The sequence below is a fragment of the Erythranthe guttata genome, chromosome 12 (genome assembly GCF_056151865.1).
Source record: "Erythranthe guttata isolate IM_541 chromosome 12, IM_541, whole genome shotgun sequence".
Classification (NCBI taxonomy): domain Eukaryota; kingdom Viridiplantae; phylum Streptophyta; class Magnoliopsida; order Lamiales; family Phrymaceae; genus Erythranthe; species Erythranthe guttata.
Genome location: NC_142544.1, coordinates 11,196,360 through 11,218,715, shown reverse-complemented (window position 1 = coordinate 11,218,715; position 22,356 = coordinate 11,196,360). Strand labels below are relative to the sequence as shown.

The window sequence follows — 22,356 nt, the reverse complement described above, 5'->3', positions numbered from 1 at the left end:
ATATGATATTTTAAAAAAAAGATAAATGAATGAAAATTATAATTAAACGTAATTAAAAAGACGCTAAAGTAGACAGTGAATAGAAGGGAGGGTAAATTAGAAACAACACGAAAGTTGGACCTATGACAAATAAAGAAGAAGGGTCTAGACCCATCCTTACTAAAAAAATTGCTAGAAGGGGGTTTCACTAATAGACCCTAAAAATTAAGCCTAATTCACCCTCTTACCATTATTAATTTTGATTTCTTATTCAAACATTTTAAGGAAAAAAGAAAAATAATAGATAAAATCAAAACATGAGTTCATACATATAATCATTTTTTTTCTTTCTATATATATTTATTGATTTTGGACTAATCAATTATTAATAAATTAATATTCGATAAATTAATAATCTTGCTTAAATAATAGTTTATTACGATCACGAGTCAGTGAGAACGTGTTAAATTATTAACTCGATAATTTAATAATTCACTAAATTAATAGAATTTTTCTATTCCTAGTTGTATTAATTTATAGATGATTGACTGTAGTTAGGAAATAACTATATAGTAAAAAATAATATTAATATGTTTGCAATGTCCACAAGGTTTTAAAGTTAACTTTCAATTACAACCCGTTTTAATTAAATATTTAAAAAATAAAAAAGCGTGCAGCACCTTGTGCAACATATCTTTATATATCTTTATATATAAAAGAAAAGTTTTGGCCCGAACCCCTAATCCCATTTTTGTGAAATATTTGTAACCCTAGAGCTATTTTCGATAAGTAATAATTCAATTCCATAACTAACTCCTACAAGTCATAAAACATATTTCTTCCATTTTCTTTAGAGCATCTCCAAATTTGAATCTTAAAATTTTATCTATCCTAAATGGCAAGATTGAGATTCTCTACTGTAAAGTATTCTCCAATGCAACACTCAAGACTCAAAAAATATTATTAGGTGTAAGTTATTATGGGGTTTAAAAATTAAAATTAAAACTATTAATTTGTTGAAAACAAAAAACTTATTCCGCCAAAAAGAGATAAAAAAATCATTTATGTTTCCATTCCTGATTTAATATGAGTAGTGTTTATCAGATTTATTTCAGGAGAGAGAAACAAAAGTAGATAGAGTTTTTTGTGAACATTCATTAGTTAAATATTTTAACGAACAAATTTTAAATTGACATTTTTCCTTTTCGTTAAACCATGAACATGTATTGTATACAAACGAACAATTTATTTTGATAACGTGTATGGTTCATTTATTTTAGGTCAGATGAATCACATTAATTCAATTGATTAATGTTTGAGAAAATTATTGTTAAAACAACTTAAGTAATTAATTAGTGTTTTTACCTAAAAGTCGAACCTTCAGAGAAACATATAACCACAATAAAATAGTGTAGAAGAAGGTGAAAAAATAGTGGAGCTATGGTAAAATTCATTCACGGTTTGAAGATAAATTAATTATCATAATTTTTAGAAAGTAAAAGAAAAATTGTATAAATGATGACTTGGCATTTCGAGATCTTTAACATGACACTCCAATTTCAGAGTGTCATCTTAAGAGTCTCTAAGATGACAAGTGCCACCTCATTGCCACATCATTTGGAGAGTTTTCTTAGGATTTGCATTGGAGATGATTTTCAAACAAAAATATCTAAATATCCTATGTGGCACTTTAAGTATTAGAGATTCAGTTTAGCATTGCAGATGCTCTTAAGCACATTTTTTTTTCCCGTTTCTTTAAGCACGTTGAGATAAGTTTTTTTTTTCTTTCGTTTCCTGTTTTTCTATACACGTTCAATCGTGAAAAAATCTCCCACGATTTCTTATCACGTTCTTTACTTGCATCAGATTTTGTGCTCTTTCCTCCCACGATTTATTGCACATCAGTTTTTTATTCAACTGGCATTTTCTTCTTTCTTGTATTCGTTTCACCCTCCTGACCATCAATAAATTTTCCACCCCATTCTTTTCATTTTTTTTTTTGGTCGACCGAAATCTTATTCCAGTGAGAGATGATCGTTCTCATGCAACCTCTGTTCTTGGAGGAGAATTTCGACGGCCCAAAACGATTTTGAGGGAGTTTTTCATGCTACATGAACTTTATCTTCTACTTCTTCTCTTTTGCTTATTGACATTTGTGTTTTCTTCACCCGTTTTTACTCTCTCGCAAACTCTTTTTCGTGTCCTTCAGGTACTTGTTGTAAATTAATTTATGACTTTGACTGTCTTTATATAGATTTAGAATATGTTTTTCCAAAGTATTTTTAATCAGTTGGCATCTCTAACTTTGTTTCTCTCATATTTTTTTATTCATCATTTCTTCTACTCTGATTGTTATTTGTATTTGTGTTGACAATTATTAGATATGGTCTTATAATTGTGCACACGACATGTTCGAGATTTTGCACGTACCATATTTAGCAAGTTGAATGATGGAAAATTTGAATTTCTTCAATGAAAGGTAAATGAATGTAAGACTAATAGAGTTGTGCATCCATGTTCTTGAATTCAAGTGGTTTCACGGTGTGGGTTTTTGGACAATTTTATGAATTGTTTTTTCGTTCAGTTGCATGATATTTTTATTTATTTTTTATTCTGATTGAAATTGCCCCTTCTTCACTTTGTCTCAATTGGCTACAATGTTGTTGCCCAGATTTCGCACCTAACCTTTTCTCCTCCTTACAGAACGAAACATGTACCGTCGCCATCTGTCCAGAGTGCTCTGTTCCAGTTGTTGTCAAAACCAAAGATACAAATGTTTGAAACTTCTGCTGATCAGTATATCTTTTAGGTGCACAAATGTTTTAAACTTGGGATGATTGTTTCTTTTGATTATGTTGAGCATTTTTTTATTGAAATGATGATCATAAGTTGAATTGGAAGAAAAATAAGACTTCTTAAAAAAATGTACCAGCTTATTTTGTGATATCTATTTTTATCGTTCGTTCTAACATTTTCTTACACATAGGATCGACCTCCTGGCTACATCGTGTATCTACACCTCAACTGTAGAAATATCTGCTTTTATGTTGGTGTTGCTCTATGTTCTCTTTCTTTCATCATTTTTTTAATTCAAAATTTAGGTGGGAATGAAGTTATGAGAAAGATGGGTTTCTTAAGTCAAAATTGTATTTGGTTCAATTGCATGACTAATCACTGAATGCATCGATTTTTTTTTTCTTTATATATATTTGATTGTGCGAGATCAATAAAGGTAGTCATTTACTAATTAGCTTAAATTTTGAATATATTCACAGTGTGGTTTGTAGGTTATTGTTTTTTGTTTCATTCCTTTTTATTATTTCAGTACTCTCCCCGATCAATTGTTCCCATTTAATATAATTTATAGATAGTCCTCTTAATTTCTATATGTCCATTGACAGCTTTGGTTATGGAACTCAAATGGCAGCTCCTCCTTAATTCTGCTACAATAAATTTAAATAAATAGTTCAATGGTTGTTTGAATATAGGAAATTGGAGGAGATGCTGCAAGTATTTTTAGATGACATATATTATATCCATCTAGAAGCGAATTGGAGCCTATTTTCTCAAATAAGCATGAACGTAACTTTAGAATATTTTTTATGTTTGCACTCATGGAATTTGATTTCTGCAGCAACCAAAATTTGTAGCATGTACGAATAGTACTATACTAGCCGATAAAAATATTTTCTAATTTATGTAATGCTCGTGTTAGGACTATTCAGCGTAGCAAAATTAAACCTAATTGGATGTTAATGCATTAATTGTTTAAGGTAAGAAAATGATTATATTTGCTATAAATATATATATTTTTTAATGACACGTGTGCAATTGAATATCTTCATACATATTATATGTTTCTTATTTTAGAATCGATTTCTTTGTTAACACTGTAATGTCTCAAATACTAGTAAGTCATTTTTTTTCTTTACTTTTTTTTTAATATATAGACGTATGTGTAAAAAAAACCTATTTTCTGAAAATAAATATATGCATTATGATTGCAATTAGTAGAATATTTACATATTGATTTTTCTATTGTGGTTTCGAATACGACCTTGATTAATTTTGTTATATATTATAATTTTTATTATCATTTGTTTAATGCGTGTATCTTAGTTTTGTATAATATTTCCATATGCAACGCACGAGATAAATTACTAGAAATAATAAAAATAAGCGGAAACAAATTTAATAATTGATGCGCCACTTTCCTTGATTTTCACGATCGATTTAGGGCTTAGGGCAGGAGGAAGTTGTTGCTTAAGACTTAAGAGCATTGAATCCTCGAACCTTAATTTCTCATGATTTCATTTATTTATTTATTTATTTTGTGCATGTAATTTTTTACAAGTCCGAAACCAATTTAGGAATCCAATTTGATTCGGAGTATCTGGTGAATGCCCGACCGCCGCTGCACTTGTTGACTGAGAATTACGCCATGCTCAATGATTAGAGGGATGATGATACCCCAAATGTAATTATGCGGAGACTTAAAGTCTGTCTTGGTTCTACAACGACAAAAGATTTAGTTTTCAGAACCTTTTACCGAACCTGCAGCATAACTAGCTGCCAAGTCGAGCAGAGTGCCGCAGTGCCTTAAATGTTTTCGATCAATTCCTTATACATCCATGAAAATTTTAGCTGTTTTGAGCAATACTTTGATATCGTTACAATTGTTCTTATATTTAAAGATCATTTATTCATCATTTGATTTTATTGCATGTATACTTCATTGTATGTTGCATTTACGTGGAAATGCAATTTTTTCTTCGTTGTGATTGATTTCGCATGATTACGGGAGAAAAGGTATTTACGGTCCGATTCTCGCACATATCACTTTTAAATAGCTTATCAACGGCGATGTATTTTGAACATCTTTATCACTTATAAATTTAGAGGGAAGTTGTGACACTATCATTATGCATTTAAACTATGTTGTCATCTTGTCGATCAACAAAGAAGTTTTTGTAGCAAATATAAAGAAATGGCGTGGTTCGATTATAGGGAAAATTATATTATTCGTCCTCAAACTTTACCCACTTTTTCAAAATTGTCCCCAAATATTTTGGAGTTACAATATTAGTCCTTAATCATGCCATTTTTTGACAGAATTGGTTTGTCGTTAATTTTTGAAGTTAAGTAGGATGGAAAATGGCATGTGCCTCTCACATGCCTTTAATTTACAACACTAGATGAAAATGGACTTTCAACAAAACGCATTGCGTCTTGTTAAAACATATTTTTTATAATTATTATTTTTAATTAAAATTTAATATAAAATCAAAATCACGTAAATTCCAAAAAAATCAACTCGTTTCGGAAATATTGGTTAAAAAATCAAAATATAGTTTAAAAATTTAGAATATTGTTCCAAAATCGGCATTTTTGGAATTCAATTAAAATATATCGTTTCAAACAAATAAAAGCCCCGATAGGAATTGGGGAATTAGAAATCTCCATTCCAATTTTCACCTCTAGTCCATTCCAAAAATCCCAATTGTGAGACAATATGTCGAGTTTTAAATCATTCAATATGGGTGAAAATTGGAAAGGAGTTTTCTGATGCTGCCTAGTTCGATCGAATTTTTATTTTATTTTAATATAATAATTTCATTCAATTTCAAAAAATTCCGATTTTAAAACACAATATTATTTTTTTAGACAATCTTATGATTTTTTAAATGATAGTTCTGAATTTATTTTGAAAAAAAATATCGAGTTATAGATTATTAAATTGGAACGGAGTTTTCTTATAACTCCGCCTATTACGATCAGATTTTTCTTTTATTTAAAACAATAATTTTCATTTGGATTCAAGAAATCCCGGTTTTAAAACATTATATTATTATTTAAGACAATACTTATAAAAATATTTTGAAACAATTTATCGAGTTTTACATTATTAAATTAGGAAGAAGATTGAAATGGAGGTTTCTTATCCCACCTATTCGGATCGAATTTTTATTTTATTTTGAAACAATGTTTTCATTTGAATTCCGAAAATCTTGATTTTGAAATCAATATTTCATTTTTCTAAAACAATGTTTCAATTGTTTAAAAAATATTTCTCAAAATATTTTAAAATAATATATATCGATTTTGTTTTTTTTGGAATTTATATAATTTCGAATTTCAATTAAGTTTTAATTATGAAAAATCTGTTTTAACAACACGCAATGCGTCTTGTTAAAAGTCCATTTTCATGTAGTGTTATATATTGACGGCATGTGAGAGGCACATGCCATTTTTCATCCAACTTAACTGCAAAAATTAACGGCGGACCAATTCTGTCAAAAAATGGCATGATAAGGACTACTATTGTAACTCCAAAATATTTAGGGACAGTTTTGAAAAATTGGATAAAGTATGAGGACGAAAAATGTAATTTTCCCTTCGATTATATATACATATATGATGTTGAAATTACGAAGCACTTGTTTTCAATATTCAGCAAATATAAACAAATGGCTTGGTTCCAATCCTTAAAACTTTAAAAGCTGTGATTTATCGTATTGCAACCGAGTAACTTTAGATCGAAACAGCTACTTGCTTTTCGAAAAGGGACTAATTATTTTCTTAAGAAAAAGTAGATGAATATAAATATATTCAATATCCTAGCCCTTTTTTATTTTACTCCTTCCTTCCCATTTTATTTGTCTTTCTAGAGTTTTTTTTTTTTTTCAAATAATTGTCACTTTAAGCTGTGGGTGTGGGAAAGTCGGTGTAGGGTCAGGGGTGGCCATGGCCCCCCTCAAATTTTAATTTTTTTTACTACTATGTATGTATATAAGACTTATTGTTTTTGTATTGTGCTTCAACATATTTTTATAATATAGTTTTATAAAAATATAAAATTTTAATTGAAAAAAAACAAAGAAAATAATAAATTACTCTAATAAGTAGAGTGAAGAGATTATGATTTGTTACTTGGAATCAGGCTAAGTCCGCTCTTTGGCGAGAATGGACTCAAGCCAAATTTTAATTGATTTTATTTTTTACAATATTATACTTATATATTTATTGAGTCCACCCAAACTTTACTAGTTAGTACCCAAAATTAAAATTAATTCAAAAACAAAATTGAGAGTTTTTCTTTTCTATTTTCTTTTTCTATCTCCTGGCTCGTTAAAAATATAACAATCCTAATTTATTTGGGGGGGGGAAATGGCCCCTAATCTCCAAAATATTAAGTCTATTAAGTAACAAAATCCTAATCTCATCAAAATTTAATGTTCATTCGGCCCCCCAATGATGATATCCTGGCAACGCTATTGACTTTAGGATTCCAATGAAGTATGTATTGTGTTTTTCTTAATTATGCCCTTACTACTCTTACGACAATTAATGGTAAAGCATTTATGTAAGTGGTTTCCAAGTCATTTTATTATGATTTTTCTAGAATCCATGCACATTCATTAATTTTCTTGATATGTGTGAATTAGCCTAAAACGACAATTAAAATGAGAAGGAGAGAGTATTTTTTCAGATTTTGAGCATATAAGATAAATGACAACTTCTAATGGAATTTTTTTTTGTAATGAATGAACCTGCAACCAACCGTATAGGTGAACTGTGTAAACCTACACTCTCGTATAATATCTTGCAAATCATACGAGAGACGTAAACTACATTAGACTAACCAATTATGATCATCTTTAACACTATTAATTATTGATTTTGTTTTAAAAAAAAATAAGTATAGCTATATTATTGTTGGGAAAATGACTTGTAAATAAAATATTGGGTTTGACTATAAATAAATAAAAGTAAAGTAAAAAATAAAGTGGAATTTGTCTCAGGATTGACAAATATTCAAGAAAATATTAGTTGCGTAGTGGTAATAAAATTAATATTGATTGGTCGAGTGGTCTGTGTCAATATTATCGATGTTAATCATAATCAATGCAATCTATAAAATATATAGAAGTTGAATCCCATCCTTAATTGCGTGACATTTGTACATTTAAATTGGTGAGATGTCCTCAATTTCATCATATGTGCCAAATTGATTGGTGGAAATAAATCATTCAAAAATATGTCATCATGAAGCTTAATTTTGATTCTAATGTTTTTTTTTTATTCTGTTATATACTCTTTTTGTATACAATCAATCATCGATGGTTTATTTTACCTGAAGGTTTCGGCATATATTGTTGAGTGCATCATTGCAGTTACTTCGGAAAAGGAGCAACATTGCTTAATTTCCCAGGTTCAGTTTGTTTGGTCTGAACAAGGTTTTCTTTGAGTACGTCATTTTACGTGCTAAGTTTTTTTGCTCTGTAAATTGATGAATAGTAATTGAGTGCATGTCACTTTTTTATTTGATTTTAGCTAGCATTTGAATTAAATTAAATCTAAAAGAGTTAAGAAATTTTATTTTAATTCTCTAATTCATCTTTAAAAGTTTAAATGTCTTTAGTTTTATCAATAAAGAGAGTGCATCTACGTAAATCTGAGTTCCGTTATTCCTGTTGTGTTCGCTGCAGATTTCTTGGAGTTCGTTTTCATCTGCGTTCATTTCTCAATATACCATGTCATGTATTTCGAGGGAAAAAAATATGATGAATTACATCAATTTTCATTGAATGTGACTAGTGAGAGGGAGATACGATGTTCACCATGAACGACGTCATAATTTCAGGAAAACAAAGTTCGAATGTGACTGGTAAGACTTAAGAGGCAAATACGACAATTTTCTCTTTACTTTTTATTTTTATATAAGTCAATTAACAATGGCCTAATTAACAATGGTACAACTATCTCGTCCAATACACTCAGATCCTTAACAGGAAACTTAATTATCAAAGTAGTGTTTTACAATACATGCATTGACATCGTCTATAACTTATATAATACCTTGCGAGTAACATGCAGATATTTCATTGTTCAAATGCAATCAGTGATACACATTACTGAATCACTAATCTTTATTCTAACACTGATAGCAATACTAATATAAATACTATTATTAATAATAATACTAAAATTATAATCTTAATCATAACCCTAATCACAATCATACTCCTAATTTTAATACTAATATTAATTCTAATCTTAATAATAATATTACTAACATTAATGCTAATACTATACTAATACTAATCATAATCATAATTCTAATCTAAATCTAAATTTTGATATTAATATTAATCGTAATCTCAATACTAATTTTAATCATACCGTAAGACTAATAGTAAGACTAATACTAATATGTTAATACTAATATGAATACTAATACTAATGTTAATACTAATACTAATACTAATACTAATACTAATACTAATAATAATTCTAATACTAACACTAATACAAATACTAATAAATATACTAATACTAATACTAATATTAATATTAATACTAATACTAATATACTAATACTAATACTAATACTAATACTAATACTAATACTAATACTAATACTAATGCTAATACTAATACTAATACTAATACTAATACTAATACTAATACTAATACTAATACTTATACTTATACGAATACGCATACTAATACTAATACTAATGTGCTAATACAAATACCAATAGTAATAGTAATAGTAATAGTAATTGTAATTGTAACAGTAATAGTAATAGTATTAGTAATAAAAATAGTAATAGTAATTTAATAGTTACAGTAATAGTAAAAGTATTAGTATTAGTATAAGTATTAATAATAGTAATGGTAATAGTAATAGTAACAGTAATCATGTAATCTATTATAAATTATTTACGTATTTAAACAATAATTATATAAAATTAGAATTGATTCCTTTTAAATATCGCAAAACATACCAAATAATCATCGAATATATATATATATATATATATATATATATATATATATATATATATATATATATATATATATATATATATATATATATATATATATATATATATATATATATATATATATATATATATCAATCATTACCAAACCATTAAACTCAATATATATTTGTAGGGATTAATTCCACTTTCCAACCTTAAATGTAGTATTTTGACACCTTACATCCTTGAAAAAGATTAATAGCACTTTGTACTATTGAAATACAATAAGTCAAGATATAAAAATTATTTTATTAAATTATTCTATATGGGGGTCCAGATGGTTGCCAAGGCAAGTTACTTTCAAACCTATAACTCCAAGGGGAAGTTGGCCAATGGAGATGAAGGTTAATAACCTTATAGACGAAGATACGGGCCAATGGAATAGACATGTGCTGGAATCTATTTTTTTCGCCGAGGATATTAAAATTATTTTATCTATCCCTCTGGGCAGTCCCATCAACGAAGATACAATCATTTGGCACTTTAATCAAAACGGAGAATTCTCTGTGCGGAGCGCTTACCATCTTGCTGTTCAAATGGAGTTGGAGAGAGAGGGTTCGGATTCTTCTAATAGCTCGTCCCCAGTTTCCTCTAAGCCCTGGAAGTGGTTGTGGGATCTGAATTTACCGAGCAAGATTAAAATATTTCTTTGGCGTAGCTGTAGAAACCTTCTTCCTACACGGTCGAATTTAGTTAAGCGAAAAATTCTCGAGTCTCGTTCATGTGAATTGTGTGGGGAAGGCGACGAAGATGTTTTGCATTGTATTTTGCTGTGCTCGTTTGCAAGGCAGGTGTGGGCCTTGGGTGGGGTTTCTTGGACGATTCACTGGCCGAATGAGCTTTCGTTAACTGATTGGTTGCTCAAGATGAGAAAAGATCAAGATAAAGCACAATTTGAATATTGTGTGGTCGTTTGTTGGGCTCTTTGGAATGCTAGAAATAAAAGATATAATCTTGTTTAGTAAGAGGTTTGTTATGGACTTACGAGGGTCTTCTGCAGTAGTTTTAGACCAGAGGTGGTCCATTACTAGTCATCAAGGTGTAAATCGTTGGATGGTGCCGCCTAGTGACACTATCAAAATCAATTTCGATGCTTCTCTTCGTTCGACGGAATCTACTTGTGGTTTGGGAGGCATTGTAAGATCTTCTGATGGTAAGTGTGCTACAAAGTCTTGATCCCGTTGTTGCCGAGGCTATGGCAGCTCTTAAGGCCGTGGAATGTGCACTTGCTCATCAATTTTTCCGAATCGTACTAGAAGGAGATTCAAGCACTGTAGTTGCAGCCATTCGATGCAAGGAAGGGATACGCACCAGCTACGGAAATCTTATAGCTGACATTAAAAGGTTAGCTACTCATTTCGAAGAATTTGTAGTTTGTCATGTTAAAAGGGACGGTAATCGTGCCGCTCATGAGATTGCTAGATTATCATCTGTGTCTACTTTCTCAGCAAATGTTCTTCCGGTTGCTATTTTGGATATTGTAATGTCTGATTCTCATCAATATCAATGAAGTTGTTGTTGTTTTTTTTTTCAAAAAAAAAAATACAAAAAGTCATTAACAATGCCACCACGAATTAGTTTTAAAATAATTAATGCGATGAATTTCATATTTTTAGTTGCACTTTTATAAACATGAAAATTGTCAAATCCATTTTTTATTTCTTTCAAAAGAAATCGAGGTTTTAGTATCGAAGAACCAATCTATTCAAAAGACAAATGAACATACTTTCTAAATTACGGATTCTCATACAACACTGTAAGTGTCAATACATAGAAAGTTAAAAAAACAGTTACTATGTAATGCCATGCTTCTTATTCAATAGAAATATATATTTACAAACAGTTCGATATAGAATTTTTATTTAAAAGAGCAATGGAAGTAAGTTCAAAAGAATGGTGAATTTTCGGATCGAAATAAGCACAGAGTAAGTTCAAACATATGTATAAACACGAATCAGAATATTTTAATTTTTTTGGCACTTTAAATATTAAATGTATAATAATATTGATATTATAAGAGTGATTTTCGGGAAGGAAAAAAAATCAGAAATTTGGAATTAGTCTCAGAAATTAAAATTGGATTGTAAATTGGAATCCCTTATATATTCCAATATTGTTCCAAAATCGAAAAAACCGAATCTGAATAACCAGTGAAAATAATTCGAAAAATAAAATGATTCATCTATTTAAGGATTAAAATAAATTTTTTTTTATTAAGAAAAATAATTGATTTCTTGATTAAGAAGGAAATCAATGGAAAACAAATAGAAAACATTAAAGACAAATAGAATAAAAGAAATCAAAGCAATCAAATGCATTTATTTCAATATAATAAATACATCAATTAAAAGAGTAATCATATGCATTTCTATATACTCACACACATACATATAAATACACTTTCAAGTTTTTTTCTTAAATAAAATTATTCGCTTCGTTTTCTTGTACAGAGCCTTTGTAGAGTCACTTTAAGGTAGTTGAGATGTTCTACCACGGAAGAAAAAAAAGTAACACTAAATCTGAAAAAAAAAACATATTTAAAAAAAAAATTAATAATTTAATTGTTACATTTGCTCCTCGAATAACATCATTCTTGTAAAATGATGCCCTTTATGCCACCGTCGGAACACATAATTAAAAATTATTATTGTTCGTTATTGTATTTTATTAATATATCATTATATTTTATAAAATGAAATAATGGAATAATAAAAATATTTATATGTTGTATTTTGAACAAATATAATTTATTGAAGGCATATTCCGAAAATCTATAGTTACGGAAATTAAAAAATATATATTTTCTTATTAAAATTAGTTGATTATTACAATGAAAAACAATTCCTAAAATTGATCTGAATATTCATAAAAAATGGACATTCAAACGAATATATTTCCAAAACTAAAAGTATAAATAAGATAAATATTTTTCGAATTTATATATAGATTTAATGCATTAAACAATATATATGTAGTAATGTTTAGAAGATTGTACAAATATTAAATAGGAAAAAACTTAAGCACATACTAAAAATGAAAAGCCAACCAATCAATTTGAGATGCCATATAATCAATTGAACTCCAACTAAGCAATTTGGAGTTATAATGACATCAACATTTGCCACATGTCATTCATTTATGGCATAAATCATTTTTTTATATAATATGTAGATGATTTCCCAATTATCAATATCCATTTAATGGTAATTGATACTTTATACATAAATAAATGATATTTTTGGAAATTTCAACTTAATATAACAATATATAAAATCCATGTTCTTCACTATATTCTATCTATTTCAGCATAATGAAAATGTCCAATGTATTTTTCGATTTTTGTTTCTTTAACTGTTCTCCGTGTGAAATTGTTGCCCTTTTTTTCATGTTTGTTTTTGTTGATTCGTTTCTTCATTTTCTATAATGATATTTGTATTTAAAAGTTTATTATTGATACACTAAGTATGTGTACTTAATCTATTTAATTATAACTTTTATTGTATCAATAAGTTTTAATTTGAATTTATTATTAATTAGTAGTTGTATTTTGTGATATTTTTCGGATGAATACATTTTTAAAAGCTACGTTTGATGTGACTAGAAAAGATATGTGCCTCGTTATGCTTTTAATATGATTGAATCGTGCCGATTTACATATCATGGTGTGCACCACAAAGAATTGGTATTTGAATATTACAAGGGGTTGTCGGACTCGATTTTAAATGGAGAAGCAAATAATTCACCGTTACAGAGTCGTATGGCACTGCCTAATTCGTTTACTAGGCGACCGACGAATCTATATATCTATGTGATGATGCTAAAATATGTAGCTCACCTAGGGTGGTGTAGAAACGAACTGGGAGAGCAAAGCAGGTCAGTAGCTTGACAACTTGATGATCCTGAGGTACCTGCGGTCATAGAACACATGAACTAAGTCGGGGGTTGATAGTAGAAATAGTCCAGAGAATACGTATTGTAGTATTGCTCAGTTAATAGGACGTACCTTATGGAATGAGTTCAAATGTGTATTTATAGCTTAGTTGAGATTGTCGGGCCCAAACCTTGCATGAAGGTGATTGGGCTTCGGTGATAGTGGTCTTCGATATTGGGCTCGTGGCCCAGTAGGTAAATAATTTGTAGGCACATTGGGTTGGGCCAATTAGGCATATCATTAAGCCCCCCACACTCGAGTCGATGTGGGGGCCATGTTGAAATGGGTGACATATCCTGTCGAGAGTAAAAATTGTAGTAGTCGATGGTGTGCGATAACGCGTTGGAGCGTGTGTCGGAGGGGCGTGAATGCGCGTTGGCGCATATCGCGACCAAGTTGTCGCGATGTAAGTTAATTGAGTCGTCGGTTTTGTCCCGCGACGATGTAGTAGCAAATTATCTCCTCGTGGGAGTTGTCTCGTCGCGGGGTAATAGTGTTGATCGAGTTATCTCCTCGTGGGAGTTGTCTCGCGATAATGTAGTAGCACGGAGCTAGTATTCTCCTCGTGGGAGTTGTTATTTTTCGACATGGTCAATGCATGTTTTGACGCGTTTCTTATATGTGTTTACATATAGCCTTGTGCGTGATGTACTTGAGGAGGGGATCAGACTCTCAAGATTTTTTATGGGGGTCGTGCTCCTTGTTAGACCTCGTGGGTCTTAAGTATGTTTGGACCGTGGCCACGTTTTAATGAATGACCCATCGAAAACAAGTAGATAAATTTGAGTAATCAAGCTGGCCAGGCTATATAGATTCTCATAATATCTCTAAGTGCTTCTAGGGTTGTAATCGTGCTAACTTGAGCTTGCGGTTATATAGTGAATTTCGGGCGAGTTGTCTCTTCATGGGAATTTGTAGGCCCATTGGGTTGGACCAATTAGGCATATCACTATATAATATATAAAATATGAACTTCACTCTCAATTGATTGGCATTTATCAATTTCATTATGTGATATGTCTCTAATTTCATCTTATGTGAATATTTTATTGGTAGAAATAATTCATCAAAAAATATGTCATTATTTCCAAACATGAAGTTAGTTAAAAATGTTTATGATGTAATGAATTACTTAATTTTTATTTTATTTTTTTGTAATTGTTTGAACAAATGTTACATTCAAATTAATCACCATTAATCATTGGGGCTATTAGTATGAACCCATCTATCATTTTTTTAATAAGGATGAGTCCAACCCCTTTTCACTTATTAGTGATAGACACATCCTTTCATTTATTCCCAAATTTACCCTCCTTGTATCACTACCATTAACCACCATTTTAGTGCCTTTTATTTTTTTTAATTGTGTTCGTTTATTTATTGAAAAATTAAAATCATTTTTTTAATAAAAATTAACTAAAAGAATTCTGAAATCAACTACAATATTTTCGAAAACAACTATAAATTTCCGAAAACAACTATAAATTTCCCAAAACAACTGTAATACTTCATAAATCAACTACAATATAATTTTGTATTCCATATTTTTTCATAATCAACTATAAAATTATCGTAAAACAACTACAAAGTTGTAGTGTTCAACAATTTTACCAAAAATTGATATGAATTGCAAAATTACTAATAACAACTATTTTTTTTTCCATTCTTTCCAAAAATCAAAATCAACTATAAATTGTCGAAATCAACTACAAAATATCAAATTCGACTAAAAAAATGAAAAACCACTATAAAATTGTCGAAATCAACTACAAAACGTCGAAAACAATTACAATTTATCGAAATCAACTAGAAAACTAAACACCCCAATTGCAACGAAAACTACTATATAATATAGCAAATACATCTAAAAGATACAATCTTCCCCCAATCCACTGAAGAAAATCCGTCAACTAAGAAAAAAAATTCAATTGAACCACCACAAAATGAATAAACTCTGTCAAAAGCTTCTGCCTCGAATCTCATATTCTCCTTATGAAAGGTCCGAATTTCCTCCCCTTGATTTTGCAGTTGTAGCCACCATCATCTGAAAAATGAATTAGCATTAAATTATGACTAAGGTAGTAAATTTTCCGGACTATGAAAATTAAATAAAATCGACTATAAGTATCCAAACCGACGAGTATAAACAATGCATCAATATACTCTCTCTCACATTAATCAAGTAGGAAACAGAAAAACCCATGAAAAAATACTAAAGCAGCAATAAACTTCACTAATTCAATTACAGTACAAAACTCCATCAATTTACTAAAACAAAAATAAAACTCCCTAATTAAACTACGCACAAAATCCATCAGTATACTGAAACATCAATGAAAATCTAACTAAAATCCTGTACACACGGCATAAAAATCACCAACCTTAGACGAAACAAAACATAGGGAAAAAAAATTATTTTATGGTACCTGAAAAATCTGTATATTATTAATCACCGCCTGCGAGATCTCCATACATCTTAATGCTTATTTTCTTTGGACGCCTATAGTGAAACTGAGCATATATTCACCAAACACATGATCGGATCGGGCGACCCAAAAAAGGAAGAACTATGGCAGAACTAACCTTCCTCCGTTGGTTTTGTGGTGGAAGTTGTAGAGAGAGATGGAAGCGAGAGAATAAGAACAAAGTAGGGGAGAGATCGACAGATCGTGTGCCCAATGATAAGATCATGTGATCAACAAATTCGCCGGCGGTGGTCCGACTATTCTTCTCCGGCTGCTCCAACACTATACAGTTCTCATTAGCCTTGATGGCAGGCCCGCTGAAAGGGAAGAGAAGAGGGAGAAAGTCGGCGAAAAAAAATAGAACGACAAGACGGGAAGAAATCACAGAGAGATCAGAAGATGAGAGAAAATACAAAGAGCCGCGATGGAGAGACGTTAGGAGATCTGAGAAGAAAAATAGGGTTCGACAAGAAATAGAAGGACAAATTAGGAATAGTGCATAATAATTTAATAAAATATTAATTAGGAATAAGACAAATTAGTAAGGGGTATGAATAATAATGGAAAATATGGTGGATCCATCCTCATTTATCCTAGTGTATTGGAGGGTTCTCACTAACAATTCCTTATTAATAACTTTAAAATTATTGACTTTTTTTTAGACTTTCAAATTGTTTTCAATTAATTTTGTGCCGGCATATTGTTAATACTTGGCTATTTATCTTAAAATTTAAGGTATCATTTATTATAATTGCATGATCGATGTTGTTACGGAAACTTTGTATTTTAATTCATAATCTTGGATTTGTATTAAAATAATATTGTCGATTAAATCATTTGATGTTATACATTTTACAAGACCGTGACCAGAGAATATGTCTTTTTATTTTTTACTAATTCAATATCATATTATTATTATATTATATATAAAATAAAGATATTTTTACCTATAACCCTAAACGGCTAAACCTAAACCTTTGGCATTTTTGACAACTCCTAATGTGTTAGTTTTTTTTCAAGTCTGTTTTTATTTTTTCCTAGCTTTTAAAACTGCTGGTACTTTTCTTTTTTGTAATTTTTTGGGGCCGATTTTCTATACTACTTATCTCCTCGGATTAAAATCTCCACGATCTCACTTCTTATATCACTTCTCAAATCAGTTTTTCTCAAACTCCCATTTTTAATTTCATCTCCATCCACCTAAAACCAAATAGAACCTATTAAAAGAGAGGAAGTCAGCAAGAAGGGCTTCTGTGGGTAGATCTGATTTGCATAAGAGACAAGGCATCACAGAGTTGTTGGGACGCGTGTCAAGAATGACACGGTGCCGACGCCAAGGCATGGTGCCGTTCGCTAGAGCTTTGCTTTGCCTACTGAAATTTGTTGGTGTAATTGGGATAGCTAATTTTCTTATTTAAATTAATAGAAAAAAAATCCATAAAATAAAAAGTAAAAACGAAAAAAATATTTTCTTTTCTCATGGGAGGAGCCTCCAGTGAAAGAAATTGGCGAGAGTGGTCGACGATGTAATTTTGAGTAAGGATTTTATTCTTTTGGAGAGGGAAAATAAAATTTTGGAAGCTTTTGCAAAAAAAAATTAACTCCATCATATGGAAGCTTTTATAAAATAACTTTATTCAAATATATTCTTCTTACTTTTAGCTCGATGAAACATTTTCGAAAATAACTGTATTTTTTTTCCTCGACACAGTGCCTATTTTTTGTTGTTCTTTTTCTCAAAAATAACTGATATTATTTCTCTTTTATTTAAGAGAGTGACAAACCTTTCAAAACGCGAAAAGGGATAATTTTTTTCAAGGAAAAGTATAAAGAATTGAATGGCAAGTATTCGGGCTTTGAGTTCTTAGTTGATGCTAGCATTTGTATGAATATCTCATATATTTATCCTTACAATTGGAGGTCTAATAGAATATTTGTATTTGCAGATGGTAGATAGAAATGTCAAGTTGTGTGGCTGTCTTATTTTATCTTATTGGAGAAAAAGTATGATCGTTACAATGAATTGTCTTATTTGTATACATAAAAAAGTATGATCGTATGACAATGAATTGTCTTATTTCCATACATGACATGATCATGAAAAACATTGAAAGAGGAGAGGCTACAACCTTAAGGAAAGATGAAATCATGAAAGTTATAGGGAAGAAATTGTATCGACCCCTGACCGCTAGAATTGAAGATTAGGTTTCAGTGTCGGTTAGTGATATGTCTATTGGCCCAACCCAATAAACTCATATTTACTTGGTCACATGCCCAATTTAATAGTTATTTATACGGAAGTCCAATCACATCCAAATAAGGTTGAGCCCGATAAATTGATCTCGGCCCAATCAATAAAGTATAAATACAACTTAAGTTCATTTAATTAAGGTACGCGATTATTATTCAATCAATTCTTCTATTCGAATTCTCTCTACAATTACCGACTATCTTCACGTCTGTGAGCGTCGGAGGGGTTTCCGCCGGATCAACCCCCGGCCTAGTTCACGTGTTCTTTGTTCGCATGTATCTCAGGGCCATCTAGCACGTGAGCAGTGATCCACTTTGCTCTCCCAGCTCCTTCGATCTCAACTATTTAAGGTGATCTATTTTTAGCATCATCATAATGGCGCCGTCTGTGGGAAAGCATACAAGATCACGTAGCGAGCATGATGTCCCTGAGTCATCTACTCGGAGAGAACGTGCCAATGCTAACAACCTTCCGCCTCGTGGAGGCTCTGTCTTGACACCTCCTCCCCGTGCTCCAGATCCACCTCGCGAGGTTCAGGTGAATCCCCCTCGGGATCCACCACTCGCCGATCCTTCACTACCTGCTCCACCGCTCCCTGCTTCCCGAACAGTTCAAATAACCGAAGAGGCCCTCCAACACATGATTGCGGAAGTTTCGTCTCGTGCTGCCACTGAAGCAGTGGCACAATACATCGCCACAACGGGATTCAACGCTCCCATTGCATCTCCACCCATGCCACAACACCCTCCACCACCAGCGGATACCGCATCCACCTCAAACCTTAGGTCTCGAATGCAACAATCTACTCATCGCGAAGATGCACGAACTGGGCGACAAGACCCACGTTCACCTTCGAGAGGCAACGCCTCTCGCCAACAAGTTCCTCCACACAATGGTGTAGATGATGAGATTAATAGTTGGGTATCTCGCTCAAATCACCTTCCCCACATAGGTAATCCCATTGGTGGAAGGGCAATACCTCCAATAAGGCGCAGTCCTTTCACTGTCGCAATAATCAATGAGGTACTACCCCAACGGGTAAAGGTCTCGAGTTTACCGCAGTTTGATGGAACTGGGGACCCACAGGAGCACCTTGCAAAGTTCTACGCCATGGCAGATCTATATGGCTCAACTGATGCGGCGATGTGCAAGATGTTTCGCACAACGCTCTCCGAACGAGCATTGAGCTGGTTCAACTCCTTGCCCACTGGGTCAATTGAAGCTCTCTCCCAACTAACGGATCGCTTCACCCACCATTTCGCTATCAACAAAGTGTACGCTAAGACTCCCGCGTACCTCTTCACTATCACCCAGAGAGAAGGCGAGACCCTCCGCAACTACATTCAACGATTTGTAGGGGCAGCTCGGAAAGTTCCTAACGTGGGAGGAAACATGCTAGCTGGAATCATTCAACAAAAGTTGAAGGAAGGTAGGTTCAAGGAATCTATTGCAGGAAGACCTCCAACCACTCTGGAAGAGCTACTAAGTCGCGCTGAGAAACACGTGCGCATCGAAGAGGCTTCAGCCCTCCCTTCTCCCAAGAGGAAAAGAGATGAAAATCACTTCAACGCCCGGCATCGAGATGACCGACGACAATCGTCGACATCTCAATGAGAATCTCCTTCTACATCCCTAGACTTCCAATAAGGTCAATGACACTTGGAATCTCTCGAGCCCATAACATTATTAGTGATCGCATCATCCTAAACTGGGGGGCTATCCTACCTTAAGTATGATGCATCCCCTCACCTCTCGACATCAATTGGACGAAACATCTACATCATCTACTTAGTACAAGTTTAGTTATTTTGAGCGATTCTCTCCCTACTTGTTTAGTTACATTCGCCTCAAGTAGGCTTGTAACCTTCACATTTTCAAGCAATGAATAAAACAAGTTATTTCCCGTACACTCGGTATTATTGCTCAACAACTACATAAGTATTATCTCAAGTCAACATTAACCCTATGAACATTTAGAGATTTTATGATAATCTATATAGCCTGGCCAACTTGATTTTATAAACTTCTCTATCTGCCTTTATGGGGTTCTACATTTAAAATGTGGCCACGGTCCTAACATACTTATGACCCATGAGGTCTAACAAGGGGCACGATCCCCATCAAAAAATCTTGATAGACTGATCCCCTTTTCAAGTACATCACGCACAATGCTAAATGTGAACACATATAAGCAACGCGTCAAACCAATGACAATGTCATAAAATATAAACGTCAAATCAAATAGTAATGGACTGACCCATCTACTCCAAATATGAAGACAAAATGAAGAACTTACAATTTTACGCCTCTCAAAAAAAAAAAAAAGAGAGAAGAAGAAGAAACAAGAAAAGAGAAAAGAAGTAGAAATAAACAAAAAAGAGAGAAGAAGAAAAAAAAACAAAGAAAAAAGGGAAAAAGGAACACGCGTACAACCGCACAAGTCCCAAAACGCGCGCATCGAGCCGCCTGAATGCGCAGAAAAAATTCTATTTGTTTGCCGGGCATCTCGCACACAGACTGGTAAAGGAAACTCAATTCCAAGAAATTCATATTCTATCAATATGGGGACCTTTGCCGAAGTCTAGCTCTTGTTTCCCCGGTCACAAAGTCGTGATTAAGTTGTTGACGTGCTCGGCCTGTCGGGTCATCCTGATCTTGGATCAAGCCCAAGTCATTTTATAGAAAGTGGAGCGGTGAACCGCCTAGAAACCTGGAATTATCACCTATTCCTTTACTTGTTGCCCCCTACAACCTTTCTTTCTCCAACTCCTTATAAGCAACGCGTCAAACCAATGACAATGTCATAAAATATAAACGTCAAATGAAATACTAATGGACTGACCCATCTACTCCAAGTATGAAGACAAAATGAAGAACCTACAATTTTCACCCACCCCCTCCCCCTTCTCTCTCTCTCTCTCTCTTCTTTTCTCTCACCCACTCCCTCCCCCTTCTCTCTCTCTCTCTCTCTCTCTCTCTCTTCTTTTCTCTCACCCACCCCCCTATTTTCTCTCTCCTACACCACCCACCCCTTCTTTCTCTCTCTCTCTCTCTCTCTCCTCCTTCTCTCTCCTGCCCCACCCCTACCCCGGGCTCCGTGCATAGCTGCCCCCTCACATTAAAAACGCGCGGCTTGGAGTCGTGCGGAGCCATGCCGCGCGGCTCCTCTCTCATCCCCGAGTCGCGCGGCTTGGTCTACTGGCTCCGCCGCCATAACTCCGGATAACCCTAATCGCGTGCTATCGGAATGCGCAATTTCTTTCTGCGGGGCAATTTTTTATCGGAACTCGATCCAATCACCTTCCCTACGTCCACGACACAAACAAGAAGATCGACATACAAGTCTACTCTCGATACTATTCGGTACCTCTCTCCAATTCGCTCCCGCATCAATTCGAGAGTGGGGGGCTTAATGATATGTCTATTGGTCCAACCCAATAAACTCATATTTACTGGGTCACATGCCCAATTTAATAGTTATTTCTACGGAAGTCCAATCACATCCAAATAAGGTTGAGCCCGATAAATTGATCTCGGCCCAATCAATAAAGTATAAATACAAGTTAAGTTCATTTAATTAAGGTACGCGATTATTATTCAATCAATTCTTCTATTCGAATTCTCTCTACAATTACCGACTATCTTCACGTCTGACTTGAGCGTCGGAGGGGTTTCCGCCGGATCAACCCGCGGCCTAGTTTACGTGTTCTTTGTTCGCAGGTATCTCAGGGCCATCTAGCACGTGAGCAGTGATCCACTTTGCTCTCCCAGCTCCTTCGATCTCAACTATTTAAGGTGATCTATTTTTAGCATCATCAGTTAGGTATGACCAGAACAAAGGTAAGTTGTACAATGAAGCATGTATTCGGCTTATGGTTAAGACTTATAATTGTCACTTGC

At 32.7% G+C, this 22,356-nt stretch overlaps 1 long non-coding RNA gene across 1 annotated transcript; it reads left to right on the top strand.

Moving 5' to 3' along the window:
- Positions 1-1,761: 1,761 nt before the first annotated feature.
- On the top strand, positions 1,762-2,888 carry LOC148766449 (uncharacterized). The gene is made up of 3 exons (XR_016034979.1): positions 1,762-2,188; positions 2,361-2,458; positions 2,683-2,888. It is a non-coding gene; the product is annotated as an uncharacterized LOC148766449 (long non-coding RNA).
- The last annotated feature ends 19,468 nt before the right edge of the window (positions 2,889-22,356 follow it).